Source organism: Gopherus flavomarginatus, chromosome 6 (assembly GCF_025201925.1).
Source record: "Gopherus flavomarginatus isolate rGopFla2 chromosome 6, rGopFla2.mat.asm, whole genome shotgun sequence".
Taxonomy (NCBI): Eukaryota; Metazoa; Chordata; order Testudines; family Testudinidae; genus Gopherus; species Gopherus flavomarginatus.
The window spans coordinates 58139898-58165783 of NC_066622.1; the positions used below are offsets into that span (position 1 = coordinate 58139898).

Genomic DNA, 25886 nt, shown 5'->3' on the forward strand with positions numbered 1-25886 from the left:
TACCACACTGCCACAATTCTCATAACTTCATATGCATGAATGGTAAACATCTATGGGGTTAGAGAGAATGACTTTCAGCAGATCATATCCTTTCCCCTGATACCTTACCAGGCATGCTCTGTATATAAGATCACGATTATATGAAAATGAGGAATATGGGGTTTACAGCACACTCCCCCAAAGGTACAGAATGTCACACTGAGATTCTATTTTCATTTGTTATGTAACAGCATTAAAGAGATCCAGTGACTGACCAATGGCATTTTCAAGTGCTCAAATAGCAAGCGCTGTTGGTCTCTCATTGGCCATCAGCGACTGAAGATACGGTTTAAGAGCAGAGCTTCAAGGCGAGGGTGGCTCTGTCCACTGCCTTCCGTTGCGCTGCTGGGCACCAAGTCCCTGGCGGTCAATATGTGAAGCTGGGAGAAAAGAGTGGGGTGGCAAGCGGTGGTAGAACTTTTGCCACCAGGGTCTAGCTGTCTAACTTCCTCTTCGTACTGCTGGGCCCCCGTTGCCTTCAGGTAACACAGGACTAAGGCAGGAATAGGGTGAGAAGCAAGTAAAGCCGAGCAAGGAAGGCAAAAGTTAATCTTATCTTCATGGGCAGCTCGCAATGACGTCCTTTTTCTGTGCCACAGCTGACAACAACATCCCAGACAGAAAAGTAACAGGCCAAAAGAAACCTAGCAGCTGCTGAAACAGTTCAGTTGGGAGCGTGCTAGACTAACAGGCTCTTCTATCCTCCTTTATGCACGGGCGGGATGTTTTCTGAGAGTGCAGCAGTTCCTTTAACTGCCACGAGTCCCTCATTTCAGGCAGCAGGAAAAGACAGCATGGGCTTCTGCACCGAGTTGGCCCACCTGACCTTTCATTCTTCTCTTGCTCTTTGTCAGCAAGGAGAAGAAAAAGAAGCTCTCCCTCAAGCTGGAGTCACACGGGCGAGGTAAGGACGACTTCCTGAGTGCTGGCTCCAGTCCTCTGCCCTGCCAGCTGACCTATCGAGGGGCTACCACCACATTCTCTAGATTTGTCCATCGGTCTGTGCCAGAGTGAGCAAAACCCAGTAGGTGGAGTTTCTGTAGTGTAGTGGTTATCACATTTACCAAATACGCAAAAGGTCCCTGGTTCAAAACCAGGCAGAAACATTCTGGCTTCCTTTTCCCAGATCCCCTTGTTGTTCAGAAAGGGCACTCCTCCTATTGGCCTGTCCCTGGGATAACTCCAACCCTTGCATGACAGAGGATGCTGACAGCAGTGGAGAAAGCACCTTGGTGTCAGGCTGGAGAACCTAGAGTAGTTAGGCCAGTCACCATTTGGAGGCTTGTGGCTTGGCCACCTCTGCTGTTGGAGGTTGGCCTATAGAGGCTCTCACTTCCTGCTGGGCTCCTTTGCCTGACTGGCCAAAGGAGGAAGTGAGGCAGGAATGGGGCAATAGAGGAAAGTTGAGCTGAGGAAGGCAGGGAAGAAGCTGTGCGGCTAAGTGGGGTTAGTAGAGCACCACCCTTCATTCTGCAAAGCCTGGGGAGGTGTGGTTGGCTGCTGGGAGGTAGAATCCTGTGCCTGCCTCTTGGCTTCCCAGGAGTGGCTACTTGCAGCCCAGGAGAAGAAGGGAGGTTCTGGGTGAAAGGAAAACAAGCAAAGCTGAGTCCAAGTGGAGAATGGCGGCTCCTTTATGGCCAACCTGGGGGCATGACTGATGGTTTAGAGGTGGAGGCTGGGCTGGCTGTGAGCAACTGGGATCCAGGAAACCCCCACCTGCCCTTCTGAGGGCTGAACCCATGGAGGTGCGGTTGGCTGCTGGGAGACAGACCCCTGTGGCTGCCTGTTGGCATCCCAGGGATGGCTCCTTGCAGCCCAGGAGAAGCGGGGTTCTGGGGAAAGGAAAGCAGCAATGGTGAGGCTGAGTGGGCTCCTTTCTGGCCGAGATGGTGGACTGTGGTGAGTCTGGGAGTTGCCTGTAAGCCATAAGTGGACGTAGTGCAGTGAAAACTGCTGCTCCATTCTGGCCGACCTGGGGGCGCCATGGATGACTTGGGAGTGGGGGCAGGGCGCTGGCTGTGAGCAAATGGGATCCAGGAAGCCCCAGCCTGCCCCTCCAGGGGCCGAGTCTTCTTCTCTCCTGCCATGAGGAGCCCGACCTTAAGCCTGCCCAGCATGTGTTTAGCAGCTCGAGCATTAAGCCTTCCTGTGTGCATAACTGAACTACGCCCTAGTGTAATAAGGTGTAAAGTTTAGATTGTGAATTTATCTTTAATTTCCATGGTAATTTACTTTGATCTTTTATTCCTACCACTTATAATCCTTAAAACTCCATCTTTCTGTAGTTAATAAATCTGTTTTATGCTCTACTTAAACTGGTGTATTTTGCTTGAAGTTCTTGGGAAATCTCAGCTCCATTACAAGGCTGGTTCATGTACTATTCACAGTGAGGGAGGGGTGGACCCTGTGTACTAAACTCACACTGATCAGGCTTCTGATTAAGGCAAGATGGTATGATCCTGGGGTGCAAGGCTGCAGAGCTGTAGGGGGGGCGACTTTCTATCATTAGTGTTATGAGTGGCTGCAGAAGCATTCATGTAATTCAGTTGGCTGTGTCCCTACCTACGGATGTCTGTGTAAGTGCAATATCTGCCAGAGATTCACAGCTTGTCTCAGCATCACATGTGTGAGAGGAGCCCAGGGTGGTGGGACAAATGTCTCAGGGGTCCCAACTGTTCAGTTGCCATCCCATAGATCCCATCACAGACTTTCAACAACCACAGCGGGTGCTCACTGAGACAGAGAGAGAGATGCCAAAATAGTGATCTCCAGTGCCAGCAGACATCAAACTATCAGAAATTCTGTGAACAGAGAAGACCCTGCTAGTGGAAAATGCCTTTGAAAAAGACCCTTCTGTCCCCAGCTGTGGTCGTACAGTGCTCAGTGCTCTGCGTTGTGGCCTCAAGAGTCATGGATGCAAGTTGAGTTACGATGACCTTTTCCTTGTCTCCACACTTCTTAGGTGCCTCTTCCAACACTTGTCAGAAAAAATGATCGGTTTCTTTTGGAAGCATTTGCACTGCAAGGCAGAGGCAGTCTTCTCTGTTTCTTCAAAAGATTGACCAAAAAGTGGGAGGAGTGGACAGATTAGGCAACGCACCACTGGGTGCTGCATCTCTAACCTCTACTTTACCTGGCAAGGTGCCTCTGGGACTTTTCTCCCAGCTGCTCCATTTTTCATCAGTGACAATCAAAAGGAAGATGACATGACATCTGTGTGTGGACATCCCAGCGAATCCCAAGGGACGTGTGGTGCAGGCTTTTGTGTTGCAGCAATTGCAGTCAAAGCAAAGCACCATGCCAATGCCAGTCAAAGCAGCCTTTTCATCCACTCCAGGCTTGTGATTTGATTCTTTCCAATGTTTCTCTCCAAAGAAGCCTTTTCCTTAGCAAGCAATGACTTGGATACCAAGGGAAGGTCTCTTCTGTTTCCTAGAAAGACACAGGAAATGGTGAGCAGAGGAGACAAAACCCGTAGAACAAGGTACTACTGGGAGTTGAACCCAGGATCTCCTGTTTACTAGACAGTGCTTTAGCCACCCAAGCCATGGTGCCTGCCCTTGAGAAAAGCTTGCAACTGTTCCCTTTGATGGTCCACGACAACACCTGCAAATTCCAAACTACAGACATTCCCCGTTTCCCTCAAGACTTGCACGGAGGAACTGGCAGGTCCAAGCCAGGATCTTCTGGTTACTAGGAAGACACTTCAGCCAGCTCTTCCAAAGATCACTATCTAAAGACCTTTAAACAGCCTCTGTAGATGTTCACTGACAAAGAGATGCCAAAATAGAGTTCTCCACTGCCTGCAGTCATCACACTACCAGGGAGTTCTGCGCACAGAGAGGCCCCTGCTGGTGGAAAAGGCTTTGGGTAGAGACTCTTCTGACACCAGCCTGTGCTCATATACTGTTTAGCACTTTGTGTTGTGACTTCAGCATCCACAGATGCCAGTTGAGTTGGGGGACATTTTCCTGTCTCCACATTTGTCTAATGGCTCCTTTCAACACTTGCCACCAAAAAGACTCTTTTCTTTTGCAAGCAATGTGCAGCTAGGCAAAGGCAGTCTTCTCCATTTCCTCAGAAGATCACCAAGCTGTGGGAGAGAAGACACATTCAGCCAAGCTGGATGCTGAATCTCCTCTTTGTTCAGCAGGTGTCTGTGAAGGACATAAATCTCCACCATGTAGAGGGCAAGAATAGGAGTTTATTACACACAGAACTGGCAGAGTGTCACCTTGCTTCTTAGGCTCAGAGACACTGTTAATTGATTACAATAGAATATATAGATTTTCCATGGGTGGGGGGAAAGAGACGGGGTAGGGAGTTCCAAACTCTGGGATAGGTTTTTGCAGCAAGACATGATAAGCACAGTAGCCAAAGGTTTAACAGCTTACATAATGTCTCCACCCATGGTCTCAAGTTAGCAAGTTAACATTTCATGAATACTTTGATAAAATGTTATTAGTATAAAATATCTATGCTGAATTCTGATTTGAGGTCCATAGGAAGGAGCAACTCCTTTGATTGTCCTCCAGGTACATTCCTAGGGTTTAAAGCAAAGAAACAGTGAAAGTATATGGCAATAAAGATTGTTTCTGTGTGTCTTAAGGCAAGGCATTGGTCCCTGGGAAGGGAGGTGGAAGGATGCCATATCTTATATTGACAATCTTGCCAACTTTTCATAAACTCAAGGTTGGATCTCTGCGAAGAACGTCTCCCTACAGAAGAGACTTACACAATAGGAACAGGGATTCTTTGTTCAATCTGCAACTCTGAATAAGATACAATTCTTTAGTTCTTAGCTCCAACACCTGGCAATTTGCTGACCAAGCCTATCTTAGCAAGCAAGGCTTTCTGTTTACCCAGCTTTCTTTTAGCTGGTCACTATTTGCTAGGCTTCTGGTCCCTTGATTATCACTCTGGACTTTGGTCTGGAAAAGAGCTGGCACAATCCATAGACCAGGTTGTTATATAATATGCACATGAATTTTAACCCTTCACATCCAGTAATGGCAAAGTTCTTGGTTCAGGCTTGTAGCAGTGATGGAAAAACTGCAGGTTCAAATCAAGTCTCTTGGAGTCCATCCAGCAGCTGGGATGGGTCATTCAGTCCCTTGTACAGAGCTTCAGTTTGGTAGCAAAGTCCCTTCAGAGGTATGAAGCAGGACTGAAGACAAGATGGAGACGAGGCATCAGCCTTTTACAGTCTCTTGCCATGTGGTCTTTGTTTTCTTTGTCCCAAGGACACTCTATCCAGCACGTGGCATAGAAAAACCTCTTGAGTTTTGTCAATAGGCAGTCCCTGCATACCTTGCTGAGCCACAAGGCATATCTACCTTCTCTCAATGGGTTGATTGTAGAGCTGATGGTCCTTAATGGGCCATCAAGCGGCTAGGCAGAACTGACACCAACTTTTCTGGCTGGGGTGTTCCTCGGAAGCATAGCACAAGTTTGAATACAGATAGCATAGAGCCAATATTCATAAAGTCAACTACAAAAATGGATACACATCTAGAGATAGCATAATTATAATCAGCCAATCAGAACCTCTCCATAGACCCCTTTCACAACAACCTTTCTATCATATTGGCTGCAAATATAGAACAGTGGTCACAATGGTGATCTATAAAGTTACAGATTATGTCAATAACATCACAGGAGGTGACACGGCATCAGTGAGACTGATATTGGAATACTGTCTCCAGTTTGGGTGTCCTCATTTGAAAAAGATACTGTGAAATTGGAGCTGGGGCAGCAAAAAGCCACCAAAATGTTCTGAGGGCTGGAGAAAAAATGCCTTCTAGTGAGCTATTGAAAGAGCTCCATCTGTTTAGCTTATCAAAAGAAGATTGAAAGGTGACTTCACTGAATGTTGAAGTGCCTTAATGAAGAGAAAAGATTGGGTATTAAAGGGATCTTGAAGTGGAGCAGAGAAAGACATAACAAGACCCAATAATTGGAAGGTGAAAAGAGACAAATTCATATTACAACTAAGCCCCAAATAGTCAACAGCGAGGATGATTCACCATAGGAACAAGCTACCAAGGAAAGTGGTGGAATCTCCATCCCCTGAAGTCATTCAATGAAAACTAGATAGCCTTTCCCCCAGAAGTAGCTATTGTGTCATGCAGGAGGCCTGTGATATGCAGGGGGTCAGATTAAGATGCTGTAATGGTCTCTTCTGGCCAGAAAGTAGACTAATTTTACAGATACTATTTTCGGAAAAACTGAGTGTAGCATTGGGAGCAGCATCTGAAGTTTTACTGTCTAGCCAGCTTACTGCCTAGAACGAACGCTCCTTGAGTGGGGTGACCACAGGTAGTAGCTCAAACCTTCCAAAGGGCCTGGCCAGGGAAATTGATGCTAGCCTTGGTACATGGACGCACACCTGCCGAATTAATGTGCTTAGTAGGGGCCTGTGTCCTCGACTTTATACAATTTCCAGAGCGTTGCACTGTGGGTAACTGTCCCATAGTTCCCGCAGTCCTCCCCTGCCCATTGGAATTCTGGGTTGAGATCTCAATGCCTGATGGGACAAAAATAGTGTCATGAGTGAGTCTGGGTAAATGTCATCACTCAATCCTCCCTCCATGAAAACAAACAGCAGACAATCATTTTGCGCCCTTTTCCCTGGATTGCCCGGACAGACGCCATAGCACAGCAACCATGGAGCCCGTTCAGCCTTTTTTCACTGTCACCGTATGTCTTCTTTATAGTGCTGACAGACGTGGTACTGCAGTGCTACACAGCAGCATCCCCTTGCTTTTTGCAAGTTAGCAAAGATGGTTACCAGCCCTAATGTACCGTCTGCTGCTTTGCAAGTTGACAATGACAATTACCAGTTATACTGCACCATCTGCTGCTGTCATGGGTGCTCCTGGCTGGCCTCGATGGGGTCGGCCACGGGCTTATGGACAAAAATAGGAATGACTCCCCAGGTCATTCTCTTCTTTAAGTTTTGTCTAATGGAGAGTCAGTTCTGCCTAGATTATCAGGCAAGCCTACTAAAGAACCAGAGGGGCAAACAGGCGCTCCGGGTCAGAGCCCTAGAGATCCCACAGAAATGATGCGCTGCATTCCATTCTAGTGGGTGCCCCTGCAACAACCCTACCCATTCCTTCCCTCCTCCCCTACCCCTCCTGGGCTACCATGGCAGTTATCCTCCCATTTGTGTGATGAAGTAATAAAGAATGCAGGAATTTAAAACAACACTGACTTTATTGCTTCTGCAAGCAGGGATCAAAGGGGGGAGGGGAGCGCAGCCTCCAGCTGCTATGAATGAACCTGGGAATCATTCCCATCTTTGTCCAGGCACCCCCGGCCGACCTCACCGAGGCCAGTCAGGAGCACTCACGGGACGACGATGATGGATACCTGTCCTACTGTACCGTCTGCCGTCCGCAAGGGAAGGGAAGGGGATGCTGCTGTGTAGTGCTCCAGCACCACATCTGCCAGCAGCATCCAGTAGACATACAGTGACACTGAAAAAAGGTGAGAGAGGATTTTTTTCCCTTTGTTTTCATGGGGGCAGGAGGCTGGGGAACGACATATACTCTGAACAACCCGCGACAATGTTTTTGACACTTCAGGCTTTGGGAACTCAGCCAAGAATTCAAATGGTTTTTGAGGAGTGCGGGAAGTGTGGGAAAGCTACAATCCTCAGTCGCCCCTCCCTCCATGAGCGTCCATTTCATTCTTTGACTTTCTGGTACGCTTGTCTCAGTTCCATCATAGCCTTGGAGATTTTTTCAAATGCTTTGGTATTTCGTCTTTTGGAACGGAGTTCTGATAAAAACAGATTCATCTCCCCATACAGAGAGCAGCTTCAGTATCTCCCGAACAGTCCATGCTGGAGCTCCTTTTTGATTCTGGGACTGCATAGTCACCTGTGCTGATCAGCACTCCACGCTGGGCAAACAGGAAATGAAATTCAAAAGTTCACGGGGCTTTTCTTCTTCTACCTGGCCAGTGCATCCGAGTTCAGATTGCTGTCCAGAGGCAGTCACAATGGTGCACTGTGGGATAGCGCCCAGAGACCAATACCGTCAAATTGCAAGGCACACTAACCCTGATCTGGACATGCAATACTGATTTCAGCACTACTCGTCATCAAGGAGGAGTACAGATACAGGTATTAAGAGCCCTTTATATCAATATAAAGGGCTTCTTTGTGTAGACGGATGCAGGGTTAATGTGACATAAACTCGTAGTGTTGACCAGGCCAGAGAGAGCAGCATGTTTCCCTTTGTTTCCTGCTTTCGTTTCCTTGACTAGTTTCTCCTCTGCACCAACTTGCTGTATTTGTTTGTGAGTCTGACTAGCTCAGTGGGTAAAGTATCAGACTTTTAATCTGAGGGTTCAAGTCCCTGGTCAGGTAATAAACTACTCATTATATCTTAAAAATCTGTCTTTCTGGAGTCTTCTTTGATGTTTTTTCTCTTCAGGATTTTGCCTTTTCTAAGAAGGGCCTTTGTGTGTGGGGGATTGAAGGGGCAACTTCCTGACAGCCCCTCTGTCCTTGCAGGCTGGAGGAATAAAGGCCTCTGGGCATATAGCATGTTCCTCCCCTGCACGCACACACACAAAATATCCCTATGGAATTAGAATCACCTGCTGCCTTCCCCTGTTCTGCTGGATCCCCAAATGAGGATACTCTTCAGCCTAAACCATGTCCCCTCTTTGCCCAGTGCCCCTCAGTCCCAACCCTCAGTCCCTCCTATGCTCACTGCTCCTCACTCCCAACCAGAGCCTGCTCCTCTTCACCCTTCTCCTCTGTCCCAACCCACAACCCCCTCCTATTCCCAGTGCCCCTCAATCTCAACCCACAGCTCCTTCCTTCCCCCCAGCAGCAGGTGCTTCAGACCCCCTCAGGAAGATTTTCTTGCAAGGTTTCGTGTATGAGTCTTCAGGTGGATTTTACAGTAGTTGGGATATGTTGGGTTGCTTGCCAAAAGTGATCATTTTGGCTGGTGTTGGATTCCCAGTCTCCTTGTTATTGGGACAGGAGAAATAAAGGGTTGTTGTCCTTGTTGTGTGAATCGAGGGCAGCAGAACTGTGCTTGGCAGACCCAGATGGAGGGACTCACCCTCAATTCAATAGCACTTGCTAGGCAGGGGACATTGGTTCCAAAGCCAAGTGGGCTGGGGCCTGAGTCCTCATGCTAAAATTATGTGTTAGACCAACTTTAGGACAGGGTGGCTGTGGAGGGGTGAGTGAGTCCCTAGACAACATAGTGAGTACGGTGCCTTCTTATTTTCCCCCTTTTCACCCAGGATGGCAGATGAACTCTACAGAGGCACCTCTGGCTTGCACTGACTAAGGACAACAGCTGTGAGTGGGGTGCAGGAGAGGAGATGGCTCATGTTAAATGACTTTTGGTTCTGGACTTACGAACCTTAGGGAGAAGGACACTGCCCAGCTTATTTGTGGGTGGGTCTTTTCCTCATAGTTTAGGTTTATGTGTTGGGGCTGCTGACATGACTTCTGCTAACCCTGGGCTTGCATTGCAATGTAGACAGTACCCTGAGAGTGCAGCTATACTGAGATAAAAGTCCCTGTGGCCTGGCTGGCCTGGATGATCTGATTTGGGCTCCTGGGGCTCAGGTTGTGAGGCTAAAAACTGCAGTGTAGACATTTGGGCTCAGACTGGAGCCCAGGCTCGGAGACCCTCACCCCTTGTGGAGTCTCAAGAGCTGGGCTCAAGCCCAAGTGTCTACACTGTAAATTTTATTACCCTGTCGCACAAGCCCCACAAGCCTGAATCAGCTGACCCAGGGTTTGAGAATAGTGACTTGGGTGTGCTAATGGCAGTGTAGACATAATGCTAGGCTATGTCCACACTGCAATGAAACATCCAGGGCTGCCCCATGCCAGCTCCGGCTCCGGGGCTTGGGCCGTGGGGTGGTAAATTTGCAGTGTAGACATCTCAGCTCAGGCTCAATACCGGGGTCCTGGGACCCCACAAGGGTTGGGAGGGAGTTTAGCAAGCAAAAAAGGTAAAATGGCAGTGGAGTATTACCGTGGACTCAGTGGCATTTCTCCATTGGTCTGTCTGCTTTGGGGCAGGGACAATAACACGTCCTGCTGCTTTGTTGTTTCAAAGGGCGGTTTAGGATTTTCATTCTCAGACACTGGGCACAAAGCAGGACTCAACCCTCAATGCAAATTAAATGAGCTTGCCACAGATTCTGGCAGCCACAATGAGCATTTGGTGCGAGAGCTCAGACCTGCCCCTGTCCTCAGAGGGAGGGGGTCAGCTGCGAGGGGACTGGACCACTGTCCTATCAGCTCTTATCTCCCAAACTTTCAATAACTCTATTATCAGTGGCTCTGAGCATAATTTAAACCGTAAGAAAAACCACACTGGGCTAGGCGAAGGCCCATCTAGCTCTGAATCTTGTCTTCTGACAGTAGCCAATACCATGTACCCCAAAAGCCACTCCCCTAGGGACCTGAACCCAGGATCTTCCTGCTTATAAGGCAAGTGCTTTAGCCAAGCGAAGCCATGGTGCTTGCATCTGGTTAAAACACAGTGTCTGACCACCTTCGGTCGGCAGCTCGTGGCTGGTGTACACACTGCAATGCCACATCTGGTGACAAAACTGCCCTGTTTTGGTAACAAAATAAAACCACTTCGATGAGAGGCCTAGAGCTTTTTGCAGCAAACTTAAAGGGACAGAGTGCCAGTGTAGATGCTGCCATTCATTATATAACCATAACTGGGCCTCCTCCAGTATCCCATAATGCCTGCCGTGAACTCGCCTGCCCTGCATTCTGCTACAGAGCCATGGGACCCTCCCCTTTCATAGCTCTGGGAAGTTCTGACAGCTAAGCCTGCTGCTCTGCTCCAGCAGCCAGGAGCAAGTCTCTGCCGTGGATGCTGCTCTCTCCTGCCCTGCAAACACAGAGCAGGTGGCAGGAGCTTCCTTACAGTGGGGGCGGTGGGGCATTGGCATCTGAACTGTGACAACCCCATGATACCCCTTCCTTCGAGGAGGCTTTTACCTTCTAAACAGGGACAGCTGTTTTCTAGTAAAATCACTACAAGGGAAGGAGAAAACTCAAAAGAGGTTCCTCCTGGCGCTCACGTCTGTGAACCCAAATACTCTCTCAGTCCTCAAAGAGAGACCTGGAGAAGGAGACTTGCTGAAGCAAAGCCCCAAGGGTCTCTGAGGTTTCCCTGGCCCCTCACCCCTGTCCTGCCTTGCTGATGTCAGCGTCTCTCTGTGAGGTCACCACCTCCCCACCACCTTGGACCAATAGTCTGAGGTCCTGTAAAAGGCCTTTGTGATGTCACTGTCACACCCCTCCCTTGCTGTGCCAATGTCCAGCCCCTTTCCTGGACCTTTGGAGGTTTGAGCTACTCCCTGCGGATCACCCCACTCAAGGAGTGTTCGTTCTAGGCAGCAAGCCAGCTAGACAGGAAAACATCAGACGCTGCTCCCAATGCTACACTCTGTTTTTCAGAAATTAGTCAACTTTATGGCCGTAAGAGACCATTGGAGCATCTAATCTGATCCCCTGCATATCACAGGCCTCCTGTATGACACAAGAGCTACTTTGGGGACAAAAACATTCCAGAAAGGCATCTAGTCTTCATTAAATGACATCAGGAGATGGCGAATCCACCACTTTCCTTGGTAGCTTGTTCCTGTGGTGAATCATCCTCATTGCTGAATTTTTGCGCCCTATTTGTAATATGAATTTCTCTTTTCACTTTTCGGCCATTGGGTCTTGTTATGCCTTTCTCTGCTCAATTAAAGAGCCTTTTAATACCCAGTCTTTTCTCTCCCTGAAGGCACTTCAACACTTCAGTGAAGTCACCTTTCAACCTTCTTTTGATAAGCTAAACAGGTTGAGCTCTTTCACTACTCACTAGAAGGCATTTTTCTCCAGCCCTCAGAACATTTGGTGGCTCTTTGCTGCCCCAGCAGAGCAGTTTGCAGGGACCACTGGAGTGTGTTCGTGGAATGGCTGGGGAGTGGAGCGGCTCAGACTCCTGCTTGCAAGAGGTGGAAGTATTGCCTCCTAGAGGCCACCCAGGGGGGTGATGTGTAATTGTCCCAGGTCACTGGGTGGGGGCTCGAGCCAGTTTTGTATTGTTTTATTGAAAACAGAACCCCTAAGATACTGAACCCAGCCCTTGTTTCTGCCAACTCAGAGGGCAGAAGAGTTACAGGAATTTATCACACAACCCTCCCTGTTCCCATGGGGAGAATCTAGGGAAGGGGGAGTCATTCCTCACCTGTGCTCCCAGAAGAACTGCTAGGACTCCTTCCTGCCAGCTACTCACTCCTGGATTCACCCTCAGCTCCTGGGATCTTTCTGCTCCAAAGGCTCCAGAGGCCTGGGGTTGGGAGGGCGTCACTGCACAGTCTGAAACACAAGGGAGGATTCTGGAATTGAAGGAAGGAGCAAAAAATGGAGAGGAAAGAAACAGAGAGAAAACGCCTCATCTCTCTCCCCTCCCCGTCCCAGCAAGAAATGTTACCAAGGATCAGCGTTAGGGGAAATGGTGCCCTGGGTAAAACTTAGACTTTGGCACTTCCCCATCGCCCCTAGACGATCCCCCTCTCCCTTTACCCCTAGCTCCGGCACTCCCAACCCTTGTGCCTCCTTCACCCCAACTCCTGCCCCCTCCTGTGCCCTAACCCCTACACTGTGTCCCCTTTGCCCTTAACTCCCATACTCCCCTCTTGTGCCACCAACCACTGCCCCCTCCACCCTGAACACCCCTTGACCCCTACCCTGCTTTCCTGTGCCACCAGCCACTGCCCACCCCTGCACCCCCCCCCCCACACCCCCTGCACCCCCTCCCTCACACCACTCCTGCACCCCCATCACCTGCCTCTGCCCTCCCCTCCAGCCCCTGAACCAGCCAGCCCCACTCCCACCCTGCTACCACCCTTTGCCAAACCTCAAACCCTATTCCTCAAACCATCTCTTCTGGCTGTGCCCTGTGCCTCTGATTAAGTGGCCCAGAGTGGATGTGTTAAGGACTAGATGTCGTTGTTACTCTGCCCAGTGGTTAAGGTTTAAACATTGTTCTGCATGCATGGGTTCAAAATCCCTCCTCACTGGATGCATTTAGTCTTGACTCTTCCTTTATAGACAACCATCTCCCCACTTGGTACAATAACAGACACAACAATGTTGCTTCTTGCAAACAAAAACCTTCTCAGAAACTCCAACACCCCGCCCCCGGCTTTAAATAAAATGTCTAAATCCCAGATTTCTAAAAAATGTCTCTAGTTCTGTATTTCGTAGTTTTTATCTTAAAAGCTAATGTTTCCTCAAGCTGAATAAGGCAACGCTTCAAAGGAAAATGTTAGAAATGGTAGGGGAGAAATAGGAAAGGAAAAAGCCCCTTTTCTCAGGAGATACAAACTCGACTCCCTCCTGTCTCTATCACCAGTGGATTTTGCCTCCCTCCTTCTGAGGTGTAAATAAAATAAAGAGGAGACAAGGTGGTTTGGCACAAACAAAGGTAAGTGTAGTCAGGGTAAAGGTACAGAAAGCTGGGGGAACAGGGGAAAATGCAAACTTAATGAATACAATGAAACAGTGACTGGGTTTGGGAGCTTAACGCTCAGGCCCATAAACCCTCCCTTGGAAACTAGAAAACACTAAACAATGCCCCAACACAGAAACCTTTCCCCACTGTTCAGGTGCAGTGGATCCCAGGTGCCGGCGCGACGCCCAGGACCTTCCACTCTCCCGCTGATTTAGAACCGTTGAGGAGGAGCACTGGGGAGTCCAGACGACGGTTGGGTTTCGTTGCTGGCACGGAGGCCCTCTGGGATGCTGGACACCAGGAATGCAGGACGGCAGGAATGGGGGTGACAGGCCTCCTGTTCCTCAGTCTCACGGTGGGACCGAGGGGGTTCTTCACTCTCCAGCTTGGGAGCACTGTGAAGACACGACCGTGGACGGGTGACTCAGAGATTCCCTCCTTCCTCATCACTGCACAACTGTTATCTTTTGTCTGAGCCAGGCAGAGTTTATCTTCATCACGTTCTATCCATCCACTTCTCAAAGTGTCATGTGATGAAGCATTCTCCGTTGTCTGTGCTTGGAGATGATGCTTTGACTTCTTTAATCCTCTATCAGAGTCGCTATGAGTGGAGATGAAAGTGTCAAAGACCTGGGAGAGGAATTCAAATGGATCCCAAACACAGTGCGATCATTGGGAGTTTAAATCCCAGGTTCCATCTATTGGCAAAGCCACTTCTAACAAGGTAGCTGTTTTGTCCCCCATTATGGCACAAGTTTGAAATATGGGCAGCATAGAGCCAATATTCATAACATCAACTACAAAAATGATACACATCTAGAGATAGCATCATTATAATCAGCCAATCAGAACCTCTCCATAGACCCCTTACAAAACAACCTTTCTACAATATTGACTGCAAATATAGAACAGTGGTCGCAACGGTGATCTATACAGTTACAGATTATGTCAATAACGTCACAGGAGGTGACATGGCATCAGTGAGACTGATATTGGAATAGCTTTCAGTTTTGGTGTCCTCATTTGAAAAAGATGTTGTGAAATTGGAGCTAGGGCAGCAAAGAGCTACCAAATGTTCTGAGGGCTGGAGAAAAATACCTTCTAGTGAGCTATTGAAAGAGCTCAACCTGTTTAGCTTATGAAAAGAAGATTGAAAGGTGACTTCGCTGAAGTGTTGAAGTGCCTTAATGGAGAGAAAAGATTGGTTATTAAAGGGCTCTTGAATCTAGCAGAGAAAGGCATAACAAGACCCAATGATTGGAAGGTGAAAAGAGACAAATTCCTATTACAACTAAGGCACAAATAGTCAACAGCGAGGATGATTCACCACAGGAACAAGCTACCAAGGAAAGGGGTGGATTCTTCATCTCCTGATGTCATTTAATGAAGACTAGATGCCTTTCTTGAATGTGTTTGCCCCCAAAGTAGCTCTTGTGTCATACAGGAGGCCTGTGACATGCAGGGGGTCAGATTAGATGATCTAATGGTCTCTTCTGGCCAGAAAGTCGACTAATTTCTGAAAAACTGAGTGTAGCATTGGGAGCAGCGTCTGATGTTTTCCTGTCTAGCCGGCTTGCTGACTAGAATGAACGCTCCTTGAGTGGGGTGATCCACAGGGAGTAGCTCAAACCTCCAAAGGTCCAGGCCAGGGGCAGGACATTGGCACAGCAAAGGAGGGATGTGGCAGTGACATCACAAAGGCCTTTTGCAGGACCTAAGACTTATTGGTCCAAGGTGGTGGGGAGGTGGTGACCTCACAGAGAGATGCTGACATCAGCCAGGCAGGACAGGGGTGAGGGGCCAGGGAAACCTCAGAGACCCTTGGGGCTTTGCTTCAGCAAGTCTCCTTCTCCAGGTCTCTCTTTGAGGACTGAGAGAGTATTTGGGTTCACGGACGTGAGCGCCAGGAGGAACCTCTTTTGAGTTTTCTCCTTCCCTTGTAGTGATTTTACTAGAAAACAGCCGTCCCTGTTTAGAAGGTAAGAGCCTCCTCGAAGGAAGGGGTATCATGGGGTTGTCACAGTTCAGATGCCAATGCCCCACCGCCCCCACTGTAAGGAAGCTCCTGCCACCTGCTCTGTGTTTGCAGGGCGGGAGAGAGCAGCATCCACGGCAGAGATTTGCTCCTGGCTGCCGGAGCAGAGCAGCAGGCTTAGCTGTCAGAACTTCCTGGAGCTATGAAAGGGGAGGGTCCCATGGCTCTGTAGCAGAATGCAGGGCAGGCGAGTTCACGGCAGGCATTATGGGATACTGGAGGAGGCCAGTTATGGTTATATAATGAACGGCAGCATCTACACTGGCACTCTGTCCCTTTAAGTTTGCTGCAAAAAGCTCTAGGCCTCTCATCGAAGTGGTTTTATTTTGTCACCAAAACAGGGCAGTTTTGTCACCAGATGTGGCATTGCAGTGTGTACACCAGCCACGAGCTGCCGACCGAAGGTGGTCAGACACTGTGTTTTAACCAGATGCAAGCACCATGGCTTAGCTGGCTAAAACACTTGCCTTATAAGCAGGAGATCCTGGGTTCAGGTCCCTAGGGGAGTGGCTTTTGGGGTACATGGTATTGGCTACTGTCAGAAGACAAGATTCAGAGCTAGATGGGCCTTCGGCCTAGCCCAGTGTGGTTTTTCTTATGGTTTAAATTATGCTCAGAGCCACTGATAATAGAGTTATTGAAAGTTTGGGAGATAAGAGCTGATAGGACAGTGGTCCAGTCCCCTCGCAGCTGACCCCCTCCCTCTGAGACAGGGGCAGGTCTGAGCTCTCGCACCAAATGCTCATTGTGGCTGCCAGAATCTGTGGGCAGCTCATTTAATTTGCATTGAGGGTTGAGTCCTGCTTTGTGCCCAGTGTCTGAGAATGAAAATCCTAAACCGCCCTTTGAAACAACAAAAGCAGCAGGACGTGTTATTGTCCCTGCCCCAAAGCAGACAGACCAATGGAGAAATGCCACTGAGTCCACGGTAATACTCCACTGCCATTTTACCTTTTTTGCTTGCTAAACTCCCTCCCAACCTTGTGGGGTCCCAGACCCCGGTATTGAGCCTGAGCTGAGATGTCTACACTGCAAATTTACCACCCCACGGCCCAAGCCCCAGGAGCCGGAGCTGGCATGGGGCAGCCCTGGATGTTTCATTGCAGTGTGGACATAGCCTAGCATTATGTCTACACTGCCATTAGCACACCCAAGTCACTATTCTCAAACCCTGGGTCAGCTGATTCAGGCTTGTGGGGCTTGTGCGACAGGGTAATAAAATTACAGTGTAGACACTTGGGCTTGAGCCCAGCCTCTGAGACTCCACAAGGGGTGAGGGTCTCCGAGCCTGGGCTCCAGTCTGAGCCCAAATGTCTACACTGCAGTTTTTAGCCTCACAACCTGAGCCCCAGGAGCCCAAATCAGATCATCCAGGCCAGCCAGGCCACAGGGATTTTATCTCAGTATAGCTGCACTCTCAGGGTACGTCTACATTGCAATGCAAGCCCAGGGTTAGCAGAAGTCATGTCAGCAGCCCCAACACATAAACCTAAACTATGAGGAAAAGACCCACCCACAAATAAGCTGGGCAGTGTCCTTCTCCCTAAGGTTCGTAAGTCCAGCAACCAAAAGTCATTTAACATGAGCCATCTCCTCTCTGCACCCCACTCACAGCTGTTGTCCTTAGTCAGTGCAAGCCCAGAGGTGCCTCTGTAGAGTTCATCTGCCATCCTGGGTGGAAAAGGGGGAAAATAAGAAGGCACCGTACTCACTATGTTGTCTAGGGACTCACTCACCCCTCCACAGCCACCCTGTCCTAAAGTTGGTCTAACACATAAATTTTAGCATGAGGACTCAGGCCCCAGCCCACTTGGCTTTGGAACCAATGTCCCCTGCCTAGCAAGTGCTATTGAATTGAGGGTGAGTCCCTCCATCTGGGTCTGCCAAGCACAGTTCTGCTGCCCTCGATTCACACAACAAGGACAACAACCCTTTATTTCTCCTGTCCCAATAACAAGGAGACTGGGAATCCAACACCAGCCAAAAGTGATCATTTTGGCAAGCAACCCAACATATTCCCAACCTACTGTAAAATCCACATGAAGACTCATACACGAAACCTTGCAAGAAAATCTTCCTGAGGGGGTCTGAAGCACCTGCTGCTGGGGGGAAGGAAGGAGCTGTGGGTTGAGATTGAGGGGCACTGGGAATAGGAGGGGGTTGTGGGTTGGGACAGAGGAGAAGGGTGAAGAGGAGCAGGCTCTGGTTGGGAGTGAGGAGCAGTGAGCATAGGAGGGACTGAGGGTTGGGACTGAGGGGCACTGGGCAAAGAGGGGACATGGGTTTAGGCTGAAGAGTATCCTCATTTGGGGATCCAGCAGAACAGGGGAAGGCAGCAGGTGATTCTAATTCCATAGGGATATTTTGTGTGTGTGCGTGCAGGGGAGGAACATGCTATATGCCCAGAGGCCTTTATTCCTCCAGCCTGCAAGGACAGAGGGGCTGTCAGGAAGTTGCCCCTTCAATCCCCCACACACAAAGGCCCTTCTTAGAAAAGGCAAAATCCTGAAGAGAAAAAACATCAAAGAAGACTCCAGAAAGACAGATTTTTAAGATATAATGAGTAGTTTATTACCTGACCAGGGACTTGAACCCTCAGATTAAAAGTCTGATACTTTACCAACTGAGCTAGTCAGACTCACAAACAAATACAGCAAGTTGGTGCAGAGGAGAAACTAGTCAAGGAAACGAAAGCAGGAAACAAAAGGGGAAACCTGCTGCTCTCTCTGGCCTGGTCAACACTACGAGTTTATGTCACATTAACCCTGCATCCGTCCACACAAAGAAGCCCTTTATATTGATATAAAGGGCTCTTAATACCGGTATCTGTACTCCTCCTTGATGACGAGTAGTGCTGAAATCAGTATTGCCATGTCAGATTAGGGTTAGTGTGGCTGCAATTTGACGGTATTGGTCTCTGGGCGCTATCCCACAGTGCACCATTGTGACTGCTCTGGACAGCAATCTGAACTCGGATGCACTGGCCAGGTAGACAAGAAAAGCCCCGTGAACTTTTGAATTTCATTTCCTGTTTGCCCAGCGTGGAGCGCTGATCAGCACAGGTGACTATGCAGTCCCAGAATCAAAAAAGAGCTCCAGCATGGACTGTTCGGGAGATACTGAAGCTGATCTCTGTATGGGGAGATGAATCTGTTTTATCAGAACTCCGTTCCAAAAGACGAAATACCAAAACATTTGAAAAAATCTCCAAGGCTATGATGGACAGAGGCCACAATAGGGACTCAACGCAGTGCTGAAACTTAAGGAACTGAGACAAGCGTACCAGAAAGTCAAAGAATGAAATGGACGCTCATGGAGGGAGGGGCGACTGAGGATTGTAGCTATCCCACAGTTCCCGCACTCTCCAAAAACCATTTGAATTCTTGGCTGAGTTCCCAAAGCCTGAAGGGTCAAAAACATTGTCGCGGGTTGTTCAGAGTATATGTCGTTCCCCCGCCTCCTGCCCCCATGAAAGCAAAGGGAAAAAAATCCTCTCTCACCTTTTTTCAGTGTCACTGTATGTCTACTGGATGCTGCTGGCAGATGTGGTGCTGGAGCACTACACAGCAGCATCCCCTTCCCTTCCCTTGCGGACGGCAGACGGTACAGTAGGACAGGTATCCATCATCGTCGTCCCGTGAGTGCTCCTGACTGGCCTCGGTGAGGTCGGCCGGGGGTGCCTGGACAAAGATGGGAATGACTCCCAGGTTCATTCATAGCAGCTGGAGGCTGCGCTCCCCTCCCCCCTTTGATCCCTGCTTGCAGAAGCAATAAAGTCAGTGTTGTTTCAAATTCCTGCATTCTTTATTACTTCATCACACAAATGGGAGGATAACTGCCATGGTAGCCCAGGAGGGGTAGGGGAGGAGGGAAGCAATGGGTAGGGTTGTTGCAGGGGCACCCACTAGAATGGCATGCAGCGCATCATTTCTGCGGGATCTCTAGGGCTCTGACCCGGAGCGCCCGTTTGCCCCTCTGGTTCTTTAGTAGGCTTGCCTGATAATCTAGGCAGAACTGACTCTCCATTAGACAAAACTTAAAGAAGAGAATGACCTGGGGAGTCATTCCTATTTTTGTCCATAAGCCCGTGGCCGACCCCATCGAGGCCAGCCAGGAGCACCCATGACAGCAGCAGATGGTGCAGTATAACTGGTAACTGTCATTGTCAACTTGCAAAGCAGCAGACGGTACAGTAGGGCTGGTAACCATCTTTGCTAACTTGCAAAAAGCAAGGGGATGCTGCTGTGTAGCACTGCAGTACCACGTCTGTCAGCACTATAAAGAAGACATACGGTGACAGTGAAAAAAGGCTGAACGGGCTCCATGGTTGCTGTGCTATGGCGTCTGCCCGGGCAATCCAGGGAAAAGGGCGCAAAATGATTGTCTGCTGTTGTTTTCATGGAGGGAGGATTGAGTGATGACATTTACCCAGACTCACTCATGACACTATTTTTGCCCCATCAGGCATTGAGATCTCAACCCAGAATTCCAATGGGCAGGGGAGACTGCGGGAACTATGGGACAGTTACCCACAGTGCAACGCTCTGGAAATTGTATAAAGTCGAGGACACAGGCCCATACTAAGCACATTAATTCGGCGGTGTGCGTCCATGTACCAAGGCTAGCATCAATTTCCCTGGCCAGGCCCTTTGGAGGTTTGAGCTACTCCCTGTGGTCACCCCACTCAAGGAGCGTTCGTTCTAGGCAGTAAGCTGGCTAGACAGTAAAACTTCAGATGCTGCTCCCAATGCTACACTCAGTTTTTCCGAAAACTAGTATCTGTAAAATTAGTCTACTTTCTGGCCAGAAGAGACCATTACAGCATCTAATCTGACCCCCTGCATATCACAGGCCTCCTGCATGACACAATAGCTACTTCTGGGGGAAAGGCATCTAGTTTTCATTGAATGACTTCAGGGGATGGAGATTCCACCACTTTCCTTGGTAGCTTGTTCCTGTGGTGAATCATCCTCGCTGTTGACTATTTGGGGCTTAGTTGTAATATGAATTTGTCTCTTTTCACCTTCCAATCATTGGGTCTTGTTATGTCTTTCTCTGCTCCATTCAAGAGCCCTTTAATACCCAATCTTTTCTCTCCATTAAGGCACTTCAACACTTCAGTGAAGTCACCTTTCAATCTTCTTTTGATAAGCTAAACAGATGGAGCTCTTTCAATAGCTCACTAGAAGGCATTTTTCTCCAGCCCTCAGAACATTTTGGTGGCTTTTTGCTGCCCCAGCTCCAATTTCACAGTATCTTTTTCAAATGAGGACACCAAAACTGGAGACAGTATTCCAATATCAGTCTCACTGATGCCGTGTCACCTCCTGTGATGTTATTGACATAATCTGTAACTTTATAGATCACCATTGTGACCACTGTTCTATATTTGCAGCCAATATGATAGAAAGGTTGTTGTGAAAGGGGTCTATGGAGAGGTTCTGATTGGCTGATTATAATTATGCTATCTCTAGATGTGTATCATTTTTGTAGTTGACTTTATGAATATTGGCTCTATGCTGTCTGTATTCAAACTTGTGCTATGCTTCCGAGGAACACCCCAGCCAGACAAGTTGGTGTCAGTTCTGCCTAGCCTGCTTGATGGCCCATTAAGGACCATCAGCTCTACAATCAACCCATTGAGAGAAGGTAGATATGCCTTGTGGCTCAGCAAGGTATGCAGGGACCTGCCTATGGACAAAACTCAAAGGTTTTTCTATGCCACGTGCTGGATAGAGTGTCCTTGGGACAAAGAAAACAAAGACCACATGGCAAGAGACTGTAAAAGGCTGATGCCTCGTCTCCATCTTGTCTTCAGTCCTGCTTCATACCTCTGAAGGGACTTTGCTACAAACTGAAGCTCTGTACAAGGGACTGAATGACCCATCCCAGCTGTGGATGGACTCCAGAGACTTGATTTGAACCTGCAGTTTATTCCATCACTGCTACAAGCCTGAACCAAGAACTTTGCCATTACTGTATGTGAAGGGTTAAAATTCATGTGCATATTATATAACAACCTGGTCTATGGATTGTGCCAGCTCTTTTCCAGACCCAAAGTCCAGAGTATAATCAAGGGACCAGAAGCCTAGCAAATAGTGACCAGCTAAAAGAAAGCTGGGTAAACAGAAAGCCTTGCTTGCTAAGATAGGCTTGGTCAGCAAATTGCCAGGTGTTGGAGCTAAGAACTAAAGAATTGTATCTTATTCAGAGTTGCAGATTGAACAAAGAATCCCTGTTCCTATTGTGTAAGTCTCTTCTGTAGGGAGACGTTCTTCCCAGAGATCCAACCTTGAGTTTATGAAAAGTTGGCAGATGTCAATATAAGATATGGCATCCTTCCACCTCCCTTCCCAGGGACCAATGTCTTGCCTTAAGACACACAGAAAACAATCTTTATTGCCATATACTTTCACTGTTTCTTTGCTTTAAACCCTAGGAATGTACCTGGAGGACAATCAAAGGAGTTGCTCCTTTCCTATGGACCTCAAATCAGAATTCAGCATAGATATTTTATACTAATAACATTTTATCAAAGTATTCATGAAATGTTAACTTGCTAACTTGAGACCATGGGTGGAGACATTATGTAACCTGTTAACCTTTGGCTACTGTGCTTATCATGTCTTGCTGCAAAACCTATCCCAGAGTTTGGAACTCCCTACCCCGTCTCTTTCCCCCACCCATGGAAAATCTATATATTCTATTGTAATCAATTAACAGTGTCTCTGAGCCTAATAAGCAAGGTGACACTCTGCCAGTTCTGTGTGTAATAAACTCCTATTCTTGCCCTCTACATGGTGGAGATTTATGTCCTTCACAGACACCTGCTGAACAAAGAGGAGATTCAGCATCCAGCTTGGCTGAATGTGTCTTCTCTCCCCACAGCTTGGTGATCTTCTGAGGAAATGGAGAAGACTGCCTTTGCCTAGCTGCACATTGCTTGCAAAAGAAACAAGTCTTTTTGGTGGCAAGTGTTGAAAGGAGCCATTAGACAAATGTGGAGACAGGAAAAATGTCCCCCAACTCAACTGGCATCTGTGGATGCTGAAGTCACAACACAAAGTGCTAAACAGTATATGAGCACAGGCTGGTGTCAGAAGAGTCTCTACCAAAGCCTTTTCCACCAGCAGGGGCCTCTCTGTGCGCAGAACTCCTGGTAGTGTGATGGCTGCAGGCAGTGGAGAACTCTATTTTGGCATCTCTTTGTCAGTGAACATCTACAGAGGCTGTTTAAAGGTCTTTAGATAGTGATCTTTGGGAAGAGCTGGCTGAAGTGTCTTCCTAGTAACCAGAAGATCCTGGCTTGGCCTGCCAGTTCTTCCGTGCAAGTCTTGAGGGAAATGGGGAATGTCTGTAGTTTGGAATTTGCAGGTGTTGTCCTGGACCATCAAAGGGAACAGTTGCAAGTATTTTCTCAAGGCAGGCACCATGGCTTGGGTGGCTAAAGCACCTGTCTAGTAAACAGGAGATCCTGGGTTCAACTCCCAGTAGTACCTTGTTCTACGGGTTTTGTCTCCTCTGCTCACATTTTCCTGTGTCTTTCTAGGAAACAGAAGAGACCTCCCTTGGTATCCAAGTCATTGCTTGCTAAGGAAAAGGCTTCTTTGGAGAGAAACATTGGAAAGAATCAAATCACAAGCCTGGAGTTGATGAAAAGGCTGCTGTGACTGGCATTGGCATGGTGGTTGCTTTGACTGCAATTGCTGCAACACAAAAGCCTGCACCACACGTCCTTGTGATTCGCTGGGGATGTCCACACACAGATGTCATGTCATCTTCCTTTTGATTGTCACTGATGAAAAATGGAGCAGCTGGGAGAAAAGTCCCAGAGGCACTTGCCAGGTAAAGTAGAGGTTAGAGATGCAGCACCCAGTGGTGCGTTGCCAAATCTGTCCACTCCTCCCACTTTTTGGTCAATCTTTTGAAGAAGCAGAGAAGACTGCCTCTGCCTTGCAGTGCAAATGCTTCCAAAAGAAACCGGTCATTTTTTCTGACAAGTGTTGGAAGAGGCACCTAAGAAATGTGGAGACAAGGAAAAGGTCATCGTAACTCAACTTGCATCCATGACTCTTGAGGCCACAACGCAGAGCACTGAGCACTGTACGACCACAGCTGGGGACAGAAGGGCCTTTTTCAAAGGCATTTTCCACTAGCAGGGTCTTCTCTGTTCACAGAATTTCTGATAGTTTGATGTCTGCTGGCACTGGAGATCACTATTTTGGCATCTCTCTCTCTGTCTCAGTGAGCACCCGCTGTGGTTGTTGAAAGTCTGTGATGGGATCTATGGGATGCAACTGAACAGTGGGACCCCTGAGCCCTTTGTCCCACCACCTGGGCTCCCTCTCACACATGTGATGCTGAGACAAGCTGTGAATCTCTGGCAGATATTGCACTTACACAGACATCCGTAGGTAGGGACACAGCCAACTGAATTACATGAATGCTTCTGCAGCCACTCATAACACTAATGATAGAAAGTCGCCCCCCCTACAGCTCTGCAGCCTTGCACCCCTGGATCATACCATCTTGCCTTAATCAGAAGCCTGATCAGTGTGAGTTTATTACACAGGGTCCACCCCTCCCTCACTGTGAATAGTACATGAACCAGCCTTGTAATGGAGCTGAGATTTCCCAAGAACTTCAAGCAAAATACACCAGTTTAAGTAGAGCATAAAACAGATTTATTAACTACAGAAAGATGGAGTTTTAAGGATTATAAGTGGTAGGAATAAAAGATCAAAGTAAATTACCATGGAAATTAAAGATAAATTCACAATCTAAACTTTACACCTTATTACACTAGGGCGTAGTTCAGTTATGCACACAGGAAGGCTTAATGCTCGAGCTGCTGCACATGCTGGGCAGGCTTAAGGTCGGGCTCCCCATGGCAGGAGAGAAGAAGACTCGGCCCCTGGAGGGGCAGGCTGGGGCTTCCTGGATCCCATTTGCTCACAGCCAGCGCCCTGCCCCCACTCCCAAGTCATCCATGGCGCCCCCAGGTCGGCCAGAATGGAGCAGCAGTTTTCACTGCACTACGTCCACTTATGGCTTACAGGCAACTCCCAGACTCACCACAGTCCACCATCTCGGCCAGAAAGGAGCCCACTCAGCCTCACCATTGCTGCTTTCCCTTCCCCCAGAACCCCGCTTCTCCTGGGCTGCAAGTAGCCATCCCTGGGATGCCAACAGGCAGCCACAGGGGTCTGTCTCCCAGCAGCCAACCGCACCTCCATGGGTTCAGCCCTCAGAAGGGCAGGTGGGGGTTTCCTGGATCCCAGTTGCTCACAGCCAGCCCAGCCTCCACCTCTAAAACCATCAGTCATGCCCCCAGGTTGGCCATAAAGGAGCCGCCATTCTCCACTTGGACTCAGCTTTGCTTGTTTTCCTTTCACCCAGAACCTCCCTTCTTCTCCTGGGCTGCAAGTAGCCACTCCTGGGAAGCCAAGAGGCAGGCACAGGATTCTACCTCCCAGCAGCCAACCACACCTCCCCAGGCTTTGCAGAATGAAGGGTGGTGCTCTACTAACCCCACTTAGCCGCACAGCTTCTTCCCTGCCTTCCTCAGCTCAACTTTCCTCTATTGCCCCATTCCTGCCTCACTTCCTCCTTTGGCCAGTCACGCAAAGGAGCCCAGCAGGAAGTGAGAGCCTCTATAGGCCAACCTCCAACAGCAGAGGTGGCCAAGCCACAAGCCTCCAAATGGTGACTGGCCTAACTACTCTAGGTTCTCCAGCCTGACACCAAGGTGCTTTCTCCACTGCTGTCAGCATCCTCTGTCATGCAGGGGTTGGAGTTATCCCAGGGACAGGCCAATAGGAGGAGTGCCCTTTCTGAATAACAAGGGGATCTGGGAAAAGGAAGCCAGCATGTTTCTGCCTGGTTTTGAACCAGGGACCTTTTGCGTGTTAGGCAAATGTGATAACCACTACACTACAGAAACTCCACCTACTGGGTTGTTGCTCACTCTGGCACAGACCGATGGACAAATCTAGAGAATGTGGTGGTAGCCCCTCGATAGGTCAGCTGGCAGGGCAGAGGACTGGAGCCAGCACTCAGGAAGTCGTCCTTACCTCGCCCGTGTGACTCCAGCTTGAGGGAGAGCTTCTTTTTCTTCTCCTTGCTGACAAAGAGCAAGAGAAGAATGAAAGGTCAGGTGGGCCAACTCGGTGCAGAAGCCCATGCTGTCTTTTCCTGCTGCATAGCCTGAAATGAGGGACTCGTGGCAGTTAAAGGAACTGCTGCACTCTCAGAAAACATCCCGCCCGTGCATAAAGGAGGATAGAAGAGCCTGTTAG

At 48.7% G+C, this 25886-nt stretch overlaps 1 protein-coding gene and 2 non-coding genes across 3 annotated transcripts in view; 1 reads left to right on the forward strand and 2 right to left on the reverse strand.

The window, feature by feature from the left end:
* LOC127053870 (zinc finger protein 558-like) overlaps positions 1–25886 on the reverse strand; it is a 52907-nt gene that overhangs the window by 4222 nt on the left and 22799 nt on the right. The window lies entirely within an intron of this gene.
* Positions 1073–1145, forward strand: TRNAI-AAU (transfer RNA isoleucine (anticodon AAU)). Its single transcript has one exon. It is a non-coding gene; the product is annotated as a tRNA-Ile (tRNA).
* On the reverse strand, positions 25459–25531 carry TRNAV-AAC (transfer RNA valine (anticodon AAC)). Its single transcript has one exon. It is a non-coding gene; the product is annotated as a tRNA-Val (tRNA).